Source organism: Lutra lutra, chromosome 18, assembly GCF_902655055.1.
Source record: "Lutra lutra chromosome 18, mLutLut1.2, whole genome shotgun sequence".
Classification (NCBI taxonomy): domain Eukaryota; kingdom Metazoa; phylum Chordata; class Mammalia; order Carnivora; family Mustelidae; genus Lutra; species Lutra lutra.
The window spans coordinates 26,197,553-26,220,498 of record NC_062295.1 but is presented as its reverse complement, the minus strand read 5'-3'; the positions used below and the strand labels follow the sequence as shown (position 1 = coordinate 26,220,498).

At 43.9% G+C, this 22,946-nt stretch overlaps 1 protein-coding gene and 1 pseudogene across 3 annotated transcripts in view; both read right to left on the bottom strand.

Annotated features, from left to right (window-relative positions):
* Window positions 1-22,946, bottom strand: part of CALN1 (calneuron 1) — a 500,110-nt gene that overhangs the window by 114,863 nt on the left and 362,301 nt on the right. The gene's annotated exons all lie outside the window — the stretch shown is intronic.
* On the bottom strand, window positions 18,099-18,227 carry LOC125091203 (uncharacterized; annotated as a pseudogene).

Below are 22,946 nucleotides of genomic sequence, written 5' to 3'. Positions count from 1 at the left end.
GCTTCTTTTTGACTTTTTTGGGGAATGTACTGAAGATAGTTAATTTTCTTTTAGCTACCATATTCTAGCTGAATTCCACTGTGATCAAAGACCATACTTCGTTATTTCACTTTGGAAACTTGTTGAGACTCGGTTTAAACGCCCCCCACGCGGTCTGTATCGGTTCCACATGCACTTGAAGGCACCCTACGATGTGCCGTTGCTGGGTGGATTGTTTTATTATCAATTGAGACACACTTGTTGTTCATGATGTTCAAATCTCTCACATCCTCACTGAGGAACTGCCGCTTGCTCCAGCAGTTACTAAAAAGTTTACTGAGTTTGAGAAACACAACGGTGGACCTGCTTCTCCTTCTAGTGGAGCCAGGGTTTATTTTATGTAAATTTCGAAACAATGCTATTCGGTGCACAGAAATGTTAGGCTTGCTACATATTCCTGTTGACTTGACCTTTTCATCTCTAGTTGTGCTTCCTGTCTTAAATTCCACTTTGATACTGATATAACCATGTCACTTTTTGTTTGTTTGATTTTTAGGCTCCTGTCTGCTGCGTACCTATTCTTTGCCTTTATACTTACAATGTTTCTGCATCTTTATAGTCAGTGTGTGTCTTTTGTGAGCTACAGGCTCTTGGGTTTTTCAGTTTGAAAAATCTGCCTTTTATTAGAATATTTAGTCCGTTCAAAAGCTAATGTCATCACTGATAGATTTGGGCTTAAATACACCATGTTAATTGCATCCTTGAGCTATAAAGCATGGTCTTGAATTAGCATATTCAGCACTTCTGAGAAAATGCACGGACCCTATAAGCCTATAGCCCAATCTGCTTCCTTCCCTTTTCGTGCTATTGCTACCATGCTTTTATTATGCATATTTAAAACCCCACATATATAATTTTATCAGTAGTTTAATACCCTCAGTATTCATTAGTTTTACTCACATACATACCACATTTTTTTTTTTATCTTTTCCAGTTCTCTTTATTCCTTCTTGAATCATCACATGTCATCTGGGATTATTCTTCTCCTACCTGAAGAATTCTCCTTAGCAGTTCCTTTAAGTGCAGATCTGCTGGCAACACATTCTCCTCAATTTCATGTGTCTGTAAATGTCTTTATTTCGGTTTCATTTCTGAAGGGTATTTTTTATGGGTATAGGTTTTTGAAATAGTGGTTTTTTCTCCTTTTAGCACTTTATAGATTCCATTTATTGGCTTCTGACTTTTATTATTTCTATGGAAAAGTCAGCTGTCAATGCTGTCACTCCTTAGAAGAGAATATCTTTTTCTCTGCTTTTAAGATTCCTTTGTCCATATTTTTCATGAGATTTACTGTGACGTACGTAAATGTGATAGTCTTTGTATTTATCTTGATCAAGGTTCATAGAGCTCCTTAGACAAAAAAGGACTACATGAATTTTATCTCAAGGGATTGGCAAACTCCTAAGCTGTAAAACACACAAGTGGCTTGATATTTTTTCATCACTTTTGGAAAATTTTCAGTTGGTAGTTCTTCAGATACTGCGTCTGCCCAGTCCTCTCTCTATTCTCCTTTGGATACCCCAATTACACATATGTTACAGACTTTTTAATTACATCTTTCATTATTTATCATCATTTTTCTTTTGCTTTAATCTGGATATGTTCTCTCGTTTGTCTTCCAATTCATTTATCCTATGCTCTGCTGTGTCTAATTTAAATCTGCTATTAACTTCAGTAATTATGTTTCTCATTTCCAAAATTTTAATCTGAACATTTCTTTAAAAAACAAACAAATACCATGATTCCAGGCCTCTGGTAAGTTTTTGTATCTTTTTGTCTATTTCCTTCAATATACTAATCATAGTTATTTTGAAACCATGTGTGATAATTCAGATGTAGCTGACTTTTGGGTCTGTTGCCACCATATATATTCATTACTGATTTTGGTCACATGGCCCCATCTCTTGGCATGTCTGGTTATCCTTGATTCACAGAGGATTCAATTTCAGGTATACAGAGCACAGACACATGTCTTAAGCCAGTCAAGATGAGTTTCATGCTTTTCTCCAATTTTTCCCTTACTTTTAGGGCAGGTCCCTTCAAGGGTCTGTCTGGAAGCCTGGGATGTTCACTGGGTCTTCTCCTTCTTTGCAGACCCTGTACTCCTGTTTTTCTCTCCCCAGCACCATGAGACTGACAAAATCTCTGATTAACATTTATCTTCATAGAACTTAGAAAGATAACTTGAGCTGGCATATTTACAACTTAGAAGTTGGCAAATGCCCTGAAGTAAAATTTCATGTAGTTCTTTTTCCTGGGAGAGTGGCCCTTCAAGTGCAGGCTGACTTAGTGGTCCTCAACTCCAACTTGGTATACTCATCCCTGTGGGAATACCACAAGCTTAAAGCCATTGTTTTCCATTCTACCTTTACACTGTTATAGAAAAGTCCCTAGAGATAAAATGTTATGGCAAACGTCAGGCTCATTTCAGTGTTCCACCCTACTTTTCTGAGTTTCTGAACCCTCAGATCTTAAGTTGTCTTGGTTACTTTCCAATGTTTTCAAACATTTGATTTTTTATCTTTATCAGCTTGTACAGTAATTCATGATAGAAGCTTTACCCAAAATGGATGAGTGTGTTTGTTTGTTTTGGTGCTAGTTAGGTTTTAATAGGATGTTTCCTCTCCATTTGTTTTTCAAGATTTCAGTTATATCAGTATGAGAAGTGTAAACAGGTACAAAATACACAGTACATAGGAATAATTTTCTTAACTAGTCTATTGCCTGATAAAAATATGTACAAGGGGGTTGAATGAATGGAAGCCATGGTCTCTCCCTCACAGGGGAAATAAGTCACTCATCTTGAATAAGAGATGTTTTTGATAAGTAATTTTATACAAAATCACTCCATTATATCCAGAAGTAGATGTCTAGAGGAGTTTTTTTTTTTTTATTTCACTTCATTTCATTTCATTTATTTATCAGAGAGAGAAAGAGAACACAAGCAGGGGGAGCAGCAGAGGGAGAGGCAGAAGCAGGCTCCACACTGGGCAAGGAGCCCGATGTGGGACTCCATTTCAAGACCTTGGGATCCTGACCTGAACCGAAGGCAGACACATAACTGACTGAGCCACCCAGGTGACCCTAGAGGAGTTATTTTAAAAACAAAACTCCAAATTCAAATCATGGAAACAAAAAATCAGCGGATATAATGATACCCACATTGGAAATTTATTCAACAAAGGACACCACAAAGCTGACCAAAGGGTGGAAGGCACCGGTGATACCAGCAACCTCCAACACTGACCCACAGCTAGTCTCTAAGACATAACGAGACAGGGGATCCAGAATAGAACCGGGCAAAAGTCATGAATAAGCAATTCACTGAAAGGTAAACCAAACCACAGGTTTATGACAAGCTGCTCAATGTCATGAAAGGAAAATGAAAACAACATAATACTACTTTATAATAATCAAATGGGTAGAAATTGGAAAGTCAGAGAAGTGTTCATGAGAATTGGGGGAAGAGAGAATCTTTTATACTGCCTGTGGGCAAGCTGGTGTCACTATACCAGAAATTAATCTGCCAGGCTATAGGTATTTTACAGCTCAGCAATCCTGGTCCAAATGACAAGAGTCTAAGGAAATTCACACAGAAATTCACACACACGAATTTACTGGGGGACAAGTGTGAGGATGTTTATGTCAACAATATTTGGTGATTAGGAACAAGCAGACATTGTGTGTGTCCATCACCAAGAAAATAAGAGTTAACTGGGGTGGACGTGTACAGCGGAATGCCCTATGGCAATCAATGAACTAAGGGTATATTTAGCAATTGTTTAAATCTTAGCAGGTTGAAAAGCAAGGTGTAGATGGATATTTATAGTAGCATGATGAGATTCAAACACATTTTTAAAACATAAATGTACAAAACAACACACTAAATGTTTAGATACATGTTAAATACAGTCCTGCAGAGCATATACAGACAATGCTTTCTACGTAGGGCACCTGGGTGAGTCCTCTCCCCGCCATCGAATGGGGATCTTGGGAAAGTCACTGAATGTAAATCTGTGCCTTGGTTCCTCACACGTTAAGTGAGAACAACAAAAGAACTTTTCTCATAGTATGGTTGGTAGGATTAAAAATGATAAAGCACAGAAAAGTGCTCACAACAACGGGGCCTTAGTGAACCAAGTTAGAGTCGGCAATAATCATTATTACTTTCAAAGGCACTTAGCCAAACCCCCAGAGTAGGTATACACAGTCAGGATGGAAGTGGGCGAGAGGGGACGCAGATGAAAACATCATCAAGTAAGTAATGACGGTGGGGGGAGCCCCTCATCCCCCAGTACCTACACCCATTATTTAATTAGGACCTTTCACGGTCATGGTGGGCCCAGAACTGATAAGGATAATTACTTCAACTTTCTGAGCTTGAGACTCCCACACCTCAAAGAGTTACACTCAAAACAAACAGACGGAAGCTCTAGGTAAGAATATAGTCATTCCTGAGTAGTAAAATTTTACTGCCTTGCTCCTAGGAGGAGCTCGGTGACCTAAACGAGTATCTTGCTTATAACGTGTCTATGGTGTTGAATAAGCCGGCTGAGTAAATTTATGTAATAATTTGCCTATTGTGTCTGATTAAGTTCTTCCTTTTTTAGAAAAAGATTTTAGGGGCACCTGGGTGGCTCAGTGGGTTAAAGCCTCTGCCTTCTGCTCAGGTCATGATCCCAGAGTTCTGGGATTGAACCCCGCATCGGGCTCTCTGCTCGATGGAGAGCCTGCTTCCTCCCCTCTCTCTGCCTGCCCCTCTGCCTACTTGTGATCTCTATCTGTTAAATAAATAAATAAAATCTTTAAAAAAAAAAAGCTTTTATTTATTTTAGAGAGAGAGAGTAAGAGCGCGTGTGAGTGTGGGGAAGGGCAGAGGGAGAGGGAGAGAACCTCAAGCAGACTCCATGCTGAGCACAAAGCTGGACACAGGACCCCAACCCAGGACCCTGGGATGCCCAGAGCCGCAACCAAGAACTGGATGCTTAACTGACTGAACCACCCAGTTGCTTCTACGTTATTTTTAAAACAGCAATTTCTGTTTAGTTATTAATTAATTACGAGTCAGTCGATTACTGAAAACATCCCAGGTTGGCCATCTGTTGTGTTTACAAACGCTGGCCACCCTCCGACCTGTGTTGATGAAGAAACTGGGCGCCAATCTGGTACCTGCCTCCCAGCATCCTTGGAAAAGAGGGGAGGGAAGAAAACCCCACACGAATGGCCCCTCTTTGAAGGGACTGCACTGAAATCTAGCAAAGTAAACAAGATACACAAATGACACACTTAAGTATTGCGACAAGACAGAATACAGGATGAAAACAAGGGCAGACCCGAGATGCTCCAGGAGGTCAGACGAGGTAACACAGTGGAGCTTCTGGGGGGGCCCTGTCCTCTCCGTGGGGTTCTGAGGACAGGCACGGGGTACGGGCCGTGGTGGGGATCGCCCCTGGCAGAAGCCTGAGTGCCTACTCTGTAGATCAGTTAGGCAGTTTGGGTCCCAAAGCATTTCTGGAAATAGCAGACCCTTGGGAAATGGCAGGCTCTGGGTTCATTTCCTTTTAATTAGCTGAATAACATCATGAGGAAAAATTCCCTCCAACGGGAGGGAAATCAGGGTATCTTCACACATTTCTATTTTTGTCTGTTTCCAAAGACCTTGAGTAACAAGATCCAAATCATATAAAAATAGTGGTGGTGATAAGGCTGGTCTGAATTTATGTATTGTCTTACATGCAGAGGACTCCAAGAACTTTTTATACGACACATAATTCTTCTACACTTGTCTTAGTGAGGGGAGCTGCAAGGCCCTTTTCTTTCTTTCTTCCTTCCTTCCTCCCTTTTCTCTCTTTCTCTCTCTCTTCCTTCCTCCCCCCTTCCTTCCTTCCTTTTTTTCCCTTCCCTCCTTCCTTCCTTCCATCCTTCCTTCTCTTCTTTCTCCCTTCCTTCCTCTTTCTTCCTTTCCTTTCCTTTCGCTTCCTTCCTTCCTCCCTCCCCCTCTTTCCTTTTTCCTTCCTCTCTCTCTTCCTTCCTCCCTCCCTCCCTCTTTCTTCTCTCTCTCCTTCCTTCCTTCCTTTCCCTGACATGGAAAATAGGCTTTAGGCATAGGCCCGTACCTGACACAGACTAGAACCAGGCCTCCTGATTCTGACTCCAGGGCAGGTGTGTGATGGCAAGGAAGGAATTTTGTAACATCTGAAACCCGAGGGAAGTGGCCACCATTACAAACGATAACCACCGTCCCTGAGTATCTACCAGGTACCGGCTCTTGCCAGGAGTTCTCTGCTCCTGATCTCAGGCAATGTGACTGCACCATGAGCTATGGCGACTTCACAGACTAGGCTTGAGCAACATGTTTAAGCTACAATACCTATGATAAAAGTGAGAGCACAAATGTAACCCCCAAATTACCATGCAGTTTCCCTGTACCACTGCCTGTTTCAGAATTTCTGAAAATATTATTGGACTTAAAAATGAAAAAAAAAATTGTACTGAAGCTATTTTTCCCTAAAAAAAAAAAAAAAAAAAAATCCACATAAATCGGGCTGCTTTGTAATGCTGTTCCCAGAATGCAGCTGTGATCAGAAAAATCAACAGGAGTAAAGGGCCCTTAATTATTCAAACTGACCTCTTCCTTGGTATTACTAAACCCTTGCTGTTGACATGTGACTTGCTCTAAGGACTACTATTTGAACAGATTAAGCTAGCTTTTCTCCATGATTCCTGGCAGTTTCTAAAACCCACTGTTGTAGCTCATGGACCATGTGTCCTCGTTATCCAGCCCCCGGCCCCCCTCCCTTCGCAGTATCTCTGAATCTCTCCATCCTCAGGGTTGGGCTCAAGTCTTCCAGCGAAGCTTCCAGGCCAGCCATAGGATTCTTGCCTTTCCCTCTAGTTAAGACTAATTTAGAACGAAGACGGAAACGGGTAGGTGTGAGGATGAATTCAAGATCTCTAGTCCTAAAGCAAGACACCTGGACTGGTAAGAGGAAGGCCAAAGGAGTCATTAGCAATGGAGACGGAAATGTCACAAAACGGGCATCTCTTAGGGTGCGGGTGTGCTTTCCTTTTCCCCATTCCAGGGAGGCAGAGATAAGGGTAGATCCATAATGGTGGGTATATTCACAGAGGGGACTGACTCCCAGATTTTGTTCAGGGGATCCCTATCCTCCTGGCCCACAAAAGATAGGGCCGTGGAGCATGGCAGGAGGGGTAGGCCGAATCAGCACCCCTGAGGGAGACGGTAGGCAGCATGGTGACTCAGCAGTGGGACTAGGCCAAGGTGTGAAGGTCTGCAGAGAAGGCACTGTTCTCCTTCACAGACTCAGCTCTGGGTAGGCGGAAGGGGGGCAGTCTCTTCTCCCGGCCGCTAGCAGGGGCTCCTCCATGGGGCGCACAGTATGCAAGAGCTGACCTGACAGGCCTTCAAAATGCCCAGTGTCACTCTTGTGACACCAGGGAGCCATGACTGTCTGAGGAAGGCCTCATTGGCGCGTCTCAGGGATGCACGAGGATTTGCTTTCTAGGCGGTCTGGACCGGAGGGCTGGCCATGAGTATGATGGACATTCAGAGGAAGGACGCTGTTCCTTGGCTGTCTGGAAAAGAACTCCGTGTGGACAATTGCTCACACCTGTTTCATCCACCGTTCAGGCCTGGGCAAGTGGAAAAGGACCCCATGTGGGACCCACTCCAACTCCATCATTTTACATGTGGGGACGCTGAGGCAGAGAGGCTGGTCCAAGGTCACGCCTGGATAGGTACAAGGGTTGAGACAAGGATCAAGGTTTCTGACCCCCCACTACCATGTTTTTGTTTTTGTTTTCTTTTTTTATTCCAGACTATTTCTTGCTGGAAAAATCTACTTCCTACTCTCTCTCGCTCTGTCCTCACCCTCTGATAGGCATAGACACCGGAGTCAGCTTTTGGAAAACCATGATTCCAATCAGGATACGCCTGTTCAAACTGACAACGGCTTCCCCACTCTTTAGGATGGGCCGTGTGCTCCCACGAGTCTGCCTTAGCCCACCTTCCTGCCTCTCTGTACTCTAACCAGACCAGCTGTCTTGCTGTGCTGGGCACATGCCAGGTTTTCCCACCTTAGGATTTTGAACTTGTTATTCCTCCTACAAAGAATGCCAGTCCTTCAGTTCTTGATAAAGCCAGCTCCACCTTCTCATTCCTTTCCAGGCCATGTCACCTCCTCCAGGAAGCCTGCCCTCACCAGCCACACCCAGTGAGCCCCCAGTCTCTAGGGATGTCATCTAAGGGAATGACAGCCATAGCTGCCCCTAGAGCACCACACAGCATTTTTGGATCCCCACAGGAATTCGATCAAAGCACTCTGGCACCAGGAAGAGGGGAAAATATTTCATTTCCAGCGAAGAAGTAAAGAGCAGAAACAAGGCTCCCCAGCTTCTGTGGAACTCAGCGAGCAGTTCGGCCTCCTCTCTGGACCTGCAGCTGTCACCTTCCACACTAAGACTACACAGACACTCACCGGGAGCCCGCAGCTTCAGCTCATCCTGAGCCAAAGCCCTTGACTTCACTGTGCACTCACGGACCCGGACGATGGCGGATCTTCCTCCTTCCCCAGCATCTTCTGTGTTCCAGCTTCTCACACTGCTGCGGCCTGCCCCACACTCCCTACTAGGAGGCAGACTCATCCCATCCATCACTGGCCCAAGCTAATGGCTGCAGCTGCTGATCGCAGAGAGCGAAGCAGGACAGGACCGCCCCAGAACCTACTTTCTGGGGCATCTCGGAGGGAAACAATGGCTCGCTGAGGCATGAACAATGCACTAGCCCAGCCATCCCAACAGCTTCCTCCCTGTGTCTCCATCAAGTCACTGATCTGTTGAATTGGATGCACTGACTGCTATTGCTGAATTGAAGAAATCAGAAGCAGGCTGGGGGCACTTGCCCGGGCCATGAAATCCTCATGCTCAGTGCCCTCGCATTCTTGACTCCATCCTTCATGCCCCCACGTCCTCCCGGTGACCTCCCATGGAAATCACTTCCTCCTCTAGGGTGTCTGTGCTTTTCACCCCTTGCCCTCCGTCTACATGAGACCCCTCAGCCCTTACCTGGATGACCTCAGGAGCATCCTTATTCCGTTCCAGGCTCCGGACTTGCCTGCCTTGTCCAACCAGCTAGATTATCCTTTCTAAAACCAAGGTCCCACCATGCTTTCGTCAGCTCAGCACTGTGTGTTCCCTGTGTCCTCCCCTTCACACACAAAGTCCACCAGAACCTACCCATCTTCTACTCACTCCTCAAATCACCTCCATAAAATCTTTGACTCCTCTAGTGGTAGATGAGCGACCCCTTATAAATTTCCATAAATGCCTGTGTGCTTCTTTCTGTCTCATTTAAGATTTTATTTATTTATAAGAGAGCGAGTGTGCATGCACAAGCAGGAGAGGCAGAGTGGGAGGAAGAGAGAATCTGAAGCAGATTCCACACCGAACACAGAGCCCCACGGGGGGCTCGAACCCATGACCATGAGATCACAATCTGAGGCAAAACCAAGAGTCAGATGCTTAACCAACTGCACCACCCAGGCACCCCAGTCCTCTGTACTTTCTGCTTTGACTTGTCAGTGCCTATGGCTTACCTCCTACACCTCATTGTTCATCTCTGTGTTCCCCACAGCCTGGCACCCTGCACTGTTTAAATTCACGCTATCTACACATGCTTCTGTTGAGAGAATAGGATCTGTTATTTGAAAGAGATTAAATGATCGCTCCAGGTTAATAAAATAGCTGTATTCTTGGCAGGATGAAAGATGCATTACCTCTTTTGTCTTCTCTACATCACCAAACTTTTTCTGAAAGATCTGTCTCATTTTTAATATATATTCTTTTATAGTGCTTTTAGCTTTCTAAGGTGTCATGGCACTCTACCTGCATACTAAGTCTTCCAAAATGTGTGTAAAAGAACATTGAATAATTGTAAATAAAATCTTCTGAGGAAGAACTATATACTGAGTACCGTTTGGGTGCTAGGCATTGTGCTGGGTACCAGGGGCCAAATGCTTGCGGGGCTTGCAAGCTTATAAGAGAGAGTAATTTCCATTTCATGTGGTAAGTGCTTTGATGGCAGTGGGCATAGGTTTCTAGAGAGGCACAGAAAAAGGACCCCTCTCCCAGAGGAAGTGAAAGCTAGGGATGGTCTTGAAAGGCAAGTTGGGGGTTAAGGTTGGCAGTGTGGAAAAAAGCTTAGGCTCAGAGTTGAGAGAGACCTAGCTTATTGGAACAACTGCCATTAATTCATTACTGCTAGAAAATCCAGGGTAGGATGGGAATGGAGAGTGACTGCCATATTTTCAGGGCAGTTATTAATACTCTCAAATTTGCAATGCGGAAACTCAGACTCAAAGAAGGGAAGTCACTTATAAAGATCTAATGCACACCTCAGATCCTCTTGGGAAGACCCCTGTGGAATCTACAATTCTAATCACAGTCTGGGGGCAAATCAAGCTCATGCTGACCCAACTTTCCTATTATCTCTTACTTTACATCAGAGAGTTCTTGAATCTTCTGATTTCTGCCACGTGTTCTTCCCTAAGAGGGTTATCAAAGGACATCAAAAGAATTCTGAAAGACTGAGAGGGGAGCATATATATGTGTGTGTGTGTGTGTGTGTGTGTGTGTGTATGTAACTTTGACTTTGGTCATTAAACATCTCTTTAAGATGCTTTTACTGGGTAGCTATGGTTCCATAGATGTGTATCAATGAGATGCCCTAATTTTTTCACCACTTCTCATTGGCCTCAGCTAAAAAGAACACATGATAAGGCAAAAAAATTTTTTTGTATGGAACTTCATACTCTACAAATAACAACACAATAATAATAAAGATAGGCAACATTTATTAGAACCTCCAGGTAACTGTTCTAAGTGCTTTGCAGTTAACCACATTTCAACCCCAAGAGATGGGTTCTGTTAGCACTCTTCTGTACACTTGGAGGAAAGAGAGGCACAGAGGAGTAAAATAACTTACCCAAGGTCATAGGGTATGCACAGAAGGTGTTGGCATCAGCAATCTGTGCCTCGTCACCTTGCTAGATCTACTGCGTAGACCAAACATTTGCCTATTGGTTTTTCTTCTGATCTTATCAACTCTGAGAGTCACGGCAGAGAAATATCATGAACACTTCATTTTTGCTATTTTGGAAACTGAGGTTCCGATACACACTGCAGTTTGCCCACAGCCACTCATTTCATTTCCTGGCCTCCGTCAGCAGCCTCATCTATCCTGTCTGTTGGTCTATGAGGAGACATGTCAGCTTTTCCCCCAGTTGTAAGAAGAAGAGAAGACTTCCTATAGGTGGGTACCCAAGGAAGGTGGAAGCAGGAACCCTCTGGAATCTTCTTTATTAATAATGGTGATGACAGAATTAATGCCTTACATCCAGATAACACTTTTAATTATTTTCAGTGCATTTCTATATGTGTTACCATGTCTACTCCTAACAATGTCATTGGGAGGTGACTAAAAAATTTGAATTTTTGAACCATTTGGTTAGACGATGAAACTGGAACAGAGCATAACTTGTTGAATGAGCTTACTTCTTAATGAGGGAGGACAATAAACTAATAAAAAGTGGTATTTTATGACAGATTGTGAAGAGCATCATGGAGAAAATTAAGAAAATTAAAACAAGAGGGATGAGGAGAGCCAGTAGAGGGTAAGGAGGAAAGGAGTGGTTACTTAATACAGTGTGGCCAAAAAAACTTCTCTAACATGTGGGCAGGGATCTAAAGAGAACAAGAAAATGAGCCCTGAGTTGTCTGGGGGATAGGTTTCCCACTAGAAGAAATCACAAGTGCAAAGGCCCTGAGGCAGGTACCTGGTTGATGTGTTTGAGGAGCAGCCAAGAGGCCAGGGCAGTTACAGCAGAGTGAGAACAGAAGCAAAGGCAGCAGAGGCACACCACGGAGGGTGGTGTCAAAGTCAAAGACAAAGGGGGAGCAAAAGAGTGACATGAGCTGTCTCACATTGTAACTTAAGTCTAATTGTGTTAGTAAAGGGGCGACAGGCAAGGACAGAAATAGGAAGAGCAGTGAAGAGGCTACTGCACTGATCCAAGCAAAAGACAATGGCTTGGACCAGGAGATGGGGAGAAGTAGCAGTCTGGAGTTCAGAGGAAATGTCTGAATGTATGAATTTGGGCTCCTTCAGATTTCAAGTATTTAAACCCATAGGCATGGGTGAGGCTGACAATGAAATGAGTCCAAGGACAGTCCGGATCCTCTGAGGTTTAGTGTCGAGGGATGAGGAGACTCAGTAGAGGAGCTGGAGAAGCCAATGAGAGGGAGGAAAGAAGCACGCGCCATTCTGAAAACCAAGTGGACGGAGTGTTTCAAGGAAGGGGGCATGACGAACCACGCCAGGTCTGCCGGAAGGCCCAGAAGAGATGGACTGAAATGGACCATTGGATTTAGCAACATTAAGGTTAGTTAGCAACTTCAAAGGACCTTGACTAGAGTTTTTTATGGAGTAGAAGGGATGGAAATCGGGCCGATCAGATTGAATTCAGGAGTCAATGTGAGGACAGACAGACAGCAGGAGGGAGTGCAGACTACTCTTCAGAAGGGTTATCCACGGAGGGGAGAAGAGAAATGAGTTATAAGCTGGAGGGGCAAGGGTATGAACAGAGTTTCATTTGCTGTTTTTAGGGTGAGAGTTATCTTAGGAGGTTTGTATCCTAATGGAATGTTACAGTGGAGAGAGAGAAGCTGAAGAACTTTTGATACGTGTTCTCTCCCTAAGCCTCATAATGGTCAGGGAGGTGGCCACAATTCCTACTTTATAAGGGAGGGTTGTAAGTTATTGAATTTAGAGATTACATAGTAAATGGTACAGTTGGGTTCAAAGCCAGGTCCTCTGCTCTGCAAGGAGCCTGCTTTCTCCTCTCTCTCTGCCTGTCTCTCTGCCTACTTGTGATCTCTGTCTGTCAAATAAATTTTTAAAAATATTTTTAAAAAAATATTGAGTCAGCATATAGGATGGACCTAAGGGCTTGAGGGTGCCCAGGCTCCATGGGCTCAGGATGCTTTGGGACTCCGAAGAGCACCCAGACAGATGCTAGCATGACCTACTACGATGTACATAATGGCAAATGGGTGGACGGACGGCACCCATGGGAGAAGGGTTAGAAGTATGACATATTTCAGGGGGGCCTGGGGGCTCAAGTCGGAAAGCCACCATGCAATCTGGCAGCCAGGGGAGCCCAGAGCAGGTGCTTTCGCCCAAAGCCCCCAGCCCAGGGAGTGCAGACTGAGCAGTTCCCACCTCTGGAATTCCAAGAGCAGAAAATAACTCCTGTGATAGATGGGCTGATTGCAGCACATGCAGATGCGGCGGGGGAGGGATAGCAACCAGAAAGACTGCAGATCCGGGTGTCTGAAAATCTTATGCTTCTGTGTTATTCCAACGCAAAGTCCTGAATGAACTTAGCCATACAGATACAGGGAGCCGGAGCATTTTTATTTTATTTGTGATAGTTCGTCCCTTCACCTCCCTTCACAGGGAGCTCCATGAATTGGTTGAGGGTGAGGACAGCTAAAGGAGACACTAGAAGGGAATCTGCAATTAATCATCTTGTTTCCATCCTAGCGAAAGGTTAGGACTCTGAAATGACCTAGCCGCCTCTTGGCTTGTATTGACAATAATCCTCTTTTCATTTTCTGTGAAAGAATTTTGATTGACTTTCTTTGGTGAGGTTGATAGGAGGTAGGTGGGACGGTGACTCTTTGATTCAGGGTTAAAGCTGAAATTTTCCTTGACGGCAACAGATTTATCATTATTGATTCTGGAACGATGAAAACATGAGGCAATCTGAGATGAAAGCATAAACGTGAAAGCAAAAAGGGTTGAAAAAGAAAACAAAGTCTTTGGCGGTATGGAACTTGAGAATGAAATATTTTACCCTCCCCCCACCCTGCCCAAGACACCACTCCCAGTCCTTGACACTCCCCCTCCATCGCTGCAAGGCTCTTGGCTTACTATCCCCTGCTCTGATCACAGAAAACCCCAGATGCTTTCCCTAGCTCACCAATCACGAGCCCCTCAGATTAAGTAACTTCAGTTCTCAGACAGGTGAATGCAATTTCCAGGGGGTGACTTAGACAGACATGAGCTGGTTGAGTCTGGATTTTTGTTGTTGTTGCTGTTGTGGATTATTTGAATGGGGGAGAGAACGTAGAAGTGTTTTCATTTTCAGACTGAAAATTTGGGGTGCACCTGGGTGACTCAGTCGGTTAAGTGCTGGACTCTTGATTTCAGCAGATGCTTAGTGGCTGAGCCACCCAGGCGCCCATGCTCTTTTTTTAATTTAAAGATTTTTTTTATTTGAGAGAGAGAAAGAGAGAGTAGGAGAAGGGGGAAGGGAAGAGGGAGAGGGACAAGCACCTTCTCTGTTGAGCAGGAAGCCTGATGTGGGGTTTAATTCCAGGACCCTGAGATCATGACCCAAGCCGAAGGCAGAGGCTTACCCCACTGAGCCACCCAGGCGCCCCAATATATATCGTTTTTTTTTTTTTTTTTTAAAGATTTTATTTATTTATTTGACAGAGAGAAATCACAAGTAAGCAGAGAGGCAGGCACAGAGAGAGGAGGAAGCAGGCTCCCCGCTGAGCAGAAAGCCCGATGTGGGGCTCGAACCCAGGACCTGGGATCATGACCTGAGCCGAAGGCAGCGGCTTAACCCACTGAACCACCCAGGCGCCCCTATATATCGTTTTTTAAGATGAGCTTTTTTCACTCAGCCTAAAGGCCTTTGAGATTCACTTACATTCCTACATATATTAATAGTTTACTCAGTTTTGTTGCTGAGCAATACTCCATTACAAAAATACCACAGTTGGTCTGTTTACCAGCTGATAAAAATGTAGGTCATTTCCAGTTTTTGGCAACTGTGAGAAGAGCTGCCATTCACATTCAGGTGCAAGTCAATGCACGCATGTGCACAGGTTTCTAACTCAACTAGAATAAATACTTAGTGGGGTGTTGGGTCCTGTGTTAATCATGTGTTCAACTGTGTAAGAAACTGCCACATTGTTTTCTTGAGTGGTTGTACCACTTTGCATTCCATGAACAATGTCTCAGTGTTCCAGGGGCTCTAGTCCTCACCCACATTTAGTGTTATCAGAGTTTTTGTTGGTTTCACTTGTTTGTTTGTTTTATTTTAGGCAATCCGGACAGGGTACCTGCCTGTGGTTTTAACCGCATTGCCCTCTAATGACTAATGATGTTTACTGTCTTTTCATGTGTTTATTCTTCTCTGTGCTTTCAAGTATCTTCTCTGGTGAAGTGTCTGTTCGTATATTTTGCCCATTTTTGCACTGAGCTGTTTATTTACACTTTGTTAATTTTTGAGAGTTCTTTGTATATTCTGAATACGAGTCCTTTTTTAAATGTGTAATTTACAGATATTTTCTCCCACTCTGGTTCTTTCATTCTCCTGTCAGGGTTATTATTCTTTTTTACAAAGCAAGAACTTTCGATTATTTATGTTCGTTATTTTTTGCCCATTGAACTATAATTGGCACACAATTTTCTATTAGTTTCAGGTGTACGTCAGACTGATTTGATAATTTAATATATATATATATTTTTTTAAAGATTTCAGTTATTTATTTGACAGAGAGACAGAGATCACAAGTAGGCAGAGAGGCAGGCAGAGAGAGAGGGGGAAGCAGGCTCCCCGCCGAGCAGAGAGCCCGATGTGGGGCCTCATCCCAGGACCCTGAGATCATGACCTGAGCCGAAGGCAGAGGCTTAACCCACAGAGCCACCCAGGCCCCATGATTTGATAATATATTATGAAATGATCCCCATAAAGAGTCTAATTACCACATGTTGCTTATATACAAAGTTATTGCAATTTTATTGACAATATTTCCCCATGCTGTATTTTACATCTTGGAGACTAATTCATTTTATAATGACAAGTTTGTACCTCTCAATTCCCTTCACCTATTTCAACCATATTCTGCCAACCCCCTTTCCTCTGCTAGCCCCCACGTTGTTCTCTGTACCTATGAGTCCATTTCTGTTTTGTTTTGTTCATTCGTTTTGTTTTTGAAATTCCAGGTATGAGTGAAATCATATGGTACTTGTCTTTCTGTGTCTGACTCATTTCACTTAGCATTATACCCTCTAGGTCCATCCATGGTGTCACAAGGGTCAGGATTACATTCTTTTAATGGCTGAATAATATTCCAGTGTGTGGGGGGGCTGCGCGTGCATGTGTGCACACATCTGTATCCATTCGTCCATTGATGGACACTCAGGCAGCTTCCATATCTTGGCTGTTGTAAATAATACTGCAATGAACATAGGAGTGCATATATTTCTTTGAACTGCTGTTTTTTGTTTTTCTCAGGTAAATACCCAGAAGTGGAACCGCTTTTTTTATGGCTCTATTTCTAATTTTGTGAGGAACCTGCATACTGTTCTCCACTTCATCCCCGTCAACAATGCACACAGGCTCCTTTTCTCCTCAGCAGCTATTTTCGTCTTTTTGAAAACAGCCGAAAAAAAAAAAAAAAAAAAAAAAACAGCCGATCCAACTGGTGTGAGTTGATATCTCATCAATCTGCCTTAAAAGTTTTATTTTTGGTGAGGTCCAATTCATTTGTTTCCCTTCACTGGTTGTGCTTTGGTGTCATACCTAAGAACTTTGCTCAACCCAAGGTCGGGAAGGTCTTTGCCCAGTACCAAGACTATGAGTTCTGATTTACTCCCTGTGCTTTCACGATCAGCTCAGTTTATAAACCTCTGCAGTGCTCTTCAGATTGTCCTGGGCGTGTGCGACCCACTGGCGGGTCTACAACCTGGGAGGTTGCCTGCACTACGAACCAGTCCTCAAAACCTTTATGATGTTCAGAATCAGATCCGTGCTTGCGCGACCTGGGAGTGAGCCCAGAAGTTCATACTACTTTATGCTGTTGCTTTTTCAAGGCCCCTCCTTTGTATGTGCTCAGTACCCCCCTTCCTGGCCTTCTGGCTAGCAAGTGGAGCTTCAACTTCCTCACTCTACTGTATATTTTCCACAGCTGCATCTGCAAGGGAGGACAGAAAAGATACAGAGAGGAGGGGAAAAGGCAACCAGCTGGACGGTAGAGGAAGTGGGAAAAATAACGATTCCTCCCAGGGTCCTGGCACAAAGACCTACCACGATGCTGGTGCCATCATGGCCGTCTCTGCTTCAGGGCCAGAAGACAATGGAAAACAAACACACAAAGAGCAGGGCATCCCCCATTCTCTCCGTCTTGTAGGGGTCTGCTTCCGATCCCACAGACCCAAAACAAGTGTTCTCCAGAGGTCTCTCCTTCTGCACCTCGTGTGCACTTTGGGAGCCTGGGGCTGTCTTTGAGTCTGGGTCAGAGAATAAAAATGGCAGACACGTGACTGTCCGTTCGGTGGTACTCTGAGTTCCCCAACCCACCTGCTGGTGTTCGCTTCTCGGAGATCACAGACAGCTGCACCAGGCACGTTCTTCAGTGACACTCTGTGAGTGCTCGCTCCATACTCAGGATTGGAGCCTCTCACTGTGAAATTAACTCACACTTACCTAGTGACTGGTAATCTTCCTGTAAGTTTGTGGGTCATTCCAATCCACTCCTTTGTGAGGAGCTTATTCTAGTCTTTGCCTATTTCTCTATCAGGCCGCCTATATTTGTCTCTTGGTTTCTTGGTTATTCTTCGTATGTTTTGGAGCTGTCCCTTTATATATGTACGTACGCACGCGTATGCGTGTGATGCATGTACGTATGTTCTGCCACCCTGTGACTGGTTTTTCTGACTTGCCTTACTAGTGTCTTTGCATGAACTGACTTTATTTTCTTTTTTAAGCAGGCTCCACACCCAGCATGGAGCCCAGTATGGACCTTGAACTCACAAGGTTGAGATCAAGACTGAGCGGTTATCAGGAGCCAGATGCTTAACTGACAGCCCCACCCAGGCGCCCCCAACAGAGTTTATTTTAAATCTAGTCTTCACCGTCAATCTTTTCCTTTATGATGGATGCTCTTTATATCCGGTTTCAAAACTCTTTTCCTCTCCAAGGTCATAAAGATCTCTCCCATATTCTTTTTTAAAAGGCTTATTATTTTTCAATTAGCAATAATTGTGCATTGGATAAACCTCATTGGCTACAATAATGTCACTGCACAAAGCTGTAGAAGCCTTATTATTTTTAGTTTTTGCACTGAGGTTTACAATGTGCTTGGAGTTGATACTTGCTCACAGTATAAGATAGGGGTCCAGGCTTAACACCTTTGGAAAAGCCATCTTTCCTTCACCACACTACGGGTTCACCATTGCTGTAAATGAACTCATTGTAGACCTCATGTCGGTCTCTTTCTGCAACTTCCATTTTGCGCCATAGGCTTCATTTTCTACTTGCCCTGGAAACCAAGCCCAGCCATGAGATAGACGTGCTGGAGAAGCCACACCACACACAAGGGTCAATGAAGCCATCTTACTCCTTGATCAACTTGTGCCCCATCCCAGTTCCTTCCTCTCTGCTCCACTATCTCTTCCATGGGGACTTACTTAAAAACACCTAGTCAGGGCTCCTGGGTGGCTCAATCAGTTAAGCATCGGCCTTCGGCTCAGGTCATGATCCCGGGGTCCTGGGATCGAGCCCCACATCACACTCTCTACTCAGCGAGGAGCCTGCTTCTCTCTCTCCCTCTATCTGCCATCCCCCCTCCTTGTGCTCTTTCTGTCAAATAAATAAATAAATAAAATCTTTTTAAAAAATAAAAATAAGTAAAAACCCCCCAGTCATTGTGACATGGAAAATACACAGGTTAATTCTCCCCTTGGCAAGAACTATCCTTTCCGTGCTGATGACACTTAAATCCACCAGAACATATCGGGACTCCCGTGGGGAGTCACTTATTCTGTCGTCTGGTTTCTAACGCACGAGTCCCTGAATTGGGAGCAGTCTATCCTCAGGGGCAACTGGCCAGCAGCAGACAATGGGAATGAGATCAGTAGAGAAGAGTCCTATACCTCCCAATGGACTTAGTGGACTGGGAGTTGGGCTTCTCACAGTGCTCTCATACTGGCCTGTCTGAAAACAACTCAGCAAGGCCCCTGTAGACAGATTTCTCATTTGTCAGGGGCCTTAATAGTTAAGCCCAGCAATCTGGAATATACAATCCTGGAGAGAAAGGGAGACCTTTTTACTTCTTGGGAGGACTTGGTTCTCCCACCCCTCCTGGCAATGTTGTCCGGATCCATGAAAACAAGTCTGGATTCTCCAAGCCTATGTCTATGGTACCTTAGAAGGGGCAGAACACACTTGAGGACAACGTGCTCAACCTTTAGAACTGATCGTAATGGTAACAGCCTCATGACAAGAGTCCCTTTCATTAGACTTCGTGTTAGCTTATCTGTGAAAAGTAGCAAAAGGGAACTTCTTCCCCAGTAGGAGACCTGACCCATAACCATGTACCTTGACAGGTTCTATCTCCCACCCAACCTCATAATAGATATTGCTCACAGCATTTCTTGACTGAGAGATCAGATCCTCAGATCACCCTCTACATATCGCCTGACCTCTCAGATTCGTTTTCCCTGTGATGGGTGACCTGGAGTGTTAAGCCCTCAGATGCTTCTTCTTTGGGGTCCTTGTAAGTCAGAAAAGATGAGTATAGGCTGCCCAGCCTGAAGTAACTCATTCTACAGGAAGCTGTGGCCTTATCAGATGTTAGGACAAACAGCAACCTGAATGATTTGCCCTCCTCCTTTGTAATCAGATTTAGTAGCGTCCTTAGAATGTCCATCAAAATGACTAAGAATCTTCTCCCAAAACATGAAGAATATGGGCATCCAGCCCTTCCAGTAAGTTTTAATAGAAAATAATAGAAAAGAGATTTGGAGTTCAGGGCATCTCTGTATATTCCAGGCTTTTGACTTTTTACATTTCTGATTGTTTGGGGGAGAAGGGTATGTGCCAGGAATATTTACAGCAAAGACAAGAGACAAATGCCACTCCACCCCCATCTCTACTAGCATGAAGAGGATCACGGTCAAATTCCATGGCTCATAGGACCAGAGCCCATTTCTAATCCTGATTCTCTTCCGTTCCTTGGTGAACTGAACATGATGTATCTTAGTTATAACCCTCCACTTTACCATCAAGGTGCAAACACCTACAAGGTTATCTGGCCCCAATATTATTTGTTTTTTTTTTAATTATGTTCAATTAGCCAACACATAATCATTAGTTTCTGATGTAGCGTTCCACGATTCACTGATTGTGTTGAACACCCAGTGCTCATCACCGCACATGCTGCCCTTAATACCCATCACCCTATAAGATCATTTGTTTTCAAAGAATTTCACATATCAGCAAAGTCATGAGCATATTCTCCAAACTGGATGTGGATCCAATGAACCCATACTTGGGCTATTGAAGGTGTATGGAGATCACTTCCCATTCATTCACTCTCAATGCCAGGAGGCACTGTGGGAGACACTGGGTAAACAATGGCAAAGAAAAGAAAGAATTGGAAATGGAGCTCCATTCCCTGGGGACCTCTCTTCTAAAGACAGGTATTTAAACCTTAATAGAAATTTGCCTACCAAATGTATTTATAAATAGAAATGAGTTGTGCTTAATGATAGCATATGAGATATATGTGAGGAAAACATCACCTACCCTGGGAATCAGCCTCAAAGACCAGTAATTTGCAATCTCTTTCCTGCCATAAAATGCTTAACAGATTATGTTCACATTTGTACCATACTCCCATGGGTACTGTTAAATAAAATTCCCAAACGCCTCTCTTTGTTAAAAAAAGAAAGACAGATAGAAATGTATACTGACAATTCTCCATTTTCCATTCCCCAATCTGTTCTCTGCTCCCCCTCTGTTCTGAGCCCTGGGAAATTAATACCTGGGGGTTGCATCTCCTAGACAGCTTACACCTGGCTTCCAGTTGGGTGAGGCCAATGGGAGACAATGGCAGGAAATCTGAGGGCATGTGAAGAGAGAGGTCAGGGTGTTTCTCCCCTGTTCACCTTCGGAAAGGGCTCTCCCGTTCTGACAGCGGGAACTGCCCCTGGGTGGCTCCTCTTCCAGCTCCAGTGGGGTTCCAATAACCCTTTCCTTCCAGGGCTCGGTAAGTGGGAACATCTTCCATCTGGGTGAGTATCAGGGACCCTCACAATCTCGTTTGTCCCTTAACCTGCCTACACTATGTAGACAGTCTCTCCATTAACGCCTCCTCATCTGTACCCGGGCGCATTCTGTTTCTTCATGAAATTCTGATACAAAATGCAAATGAGAGGGACATTCTTATAGGAATAACCTGAACCCACTCACACAGGCACAAAAAAACTAATGTTAGTAGAAGCAAATTACTTATAACAAACGTCTCTACCAACACTGCCTCCACGCTGCTGAACGGCTGACCAGACCAAGTTGTATCTGGTCCCTCCATGCCTGTGACCATCACATGGAAGGATATCCTGGACTATTTAAAGACTGAACATGTCCCCTCATTTTAACCCTTTCCAATGGTGATTTTAGGGGTTCGACACAATGAGACTCGCTAGAAAGAGTTCAAATTCCACAAGGAATATTTCATTATCTAGAGATGTTCAAAATTCCATCTTGGCTGCCTTAAGGAAAAGACTTTTCTCCCACATCTTCTCTATGAATTGCTGAACACTCAAAACCAGTTTTATCAGCAGCTGCCACAGCAGATGGGGGTCTTTTCCTTCTTGTGCCTGACCTGTTAGAGACTGCCAAACCCCAAAAACAAAATAAACAAATAAGGCAAATCCTGATGAGAATAACAAAGTGATAAGGAAAAATGAAATCAGAACATCAGAGCTTTCATCAAGGCAACACTTACTCAAAATGCTAGTAACCTTGAAAGATTCAGGTACAATCCATTCTTATACAAGGATCTAAGTTTGGCTTTCAAATGCTGTAACGAGGACAGGTCTAGACATCGGTATCTGAGACTTGAAAGTGGTTTTGAAGTTTTAGAATCTCAGACCCCAGGGGACCCTGGAAAGTTTACTCTCCTCAGTGTCACAAATTAAGGTCCCCTTTCCTAACAGTAAGCTCTAAGTAACTTTCTTTTCCTCTTTTTTCTCCTCTTCTGCTCTTCATCTCCAAATCCTACTCCTTTTTCCTTTACCCGCTTGGTCACCCCCTCTCATGTGTTTGATGTATGTCTTTAGGCGTATTCTTCTGTAATTTTAGTTATGACAGATAATACTCTTGAGGCACTTACTATGTGTTCCCAGTGGTTCACGTGCATTAACTCACCTAATCTGGATAACAATGCAATGAGGTTTCACTGTTTTACCAATGAGAAAACTGAGGCACAAAGAAACTAAGTAGCTCACCTACAACAAGCACTAAGTGTGGAACTGGGATTCGGACCTGTGCATTCTGGCTCCAGATTCCATGTTCTTATCCCCTCTGAGGCACGGCCTCCAAGTATGTGTCGTTTCAAAAGTCCATGTGTTTTAAACTACATAAATATATCGTGCTATGACTCTCACTGTTTCTTACTTTTTGACTAAAGAATTCATTTTCATGATTTACCCACATTGCCATGCATGCACATCTGGACTGTTGCAAAATATTTCATATTATTCATACCTACCCATTCCCCTAGGGATAGACACCGAGGCCACCTCCCACCCACAAAGAGATCATAATCAGCATCCTGCTACATACGCTGTTTTACAGTCCTGTGTGAGAACGTCTCTCAGAAGAATCCCCAGCCCGGGATTTGGGGGCACATGCCCACTTGATATCATCAAACACTTACAGATCGCCCAAGCAGCTTTTCAACTGAGTCCAGGAAATATTCATTCATTCATTCATTCATTCATTCTTTGGCTACTCTGTGACAGGCCC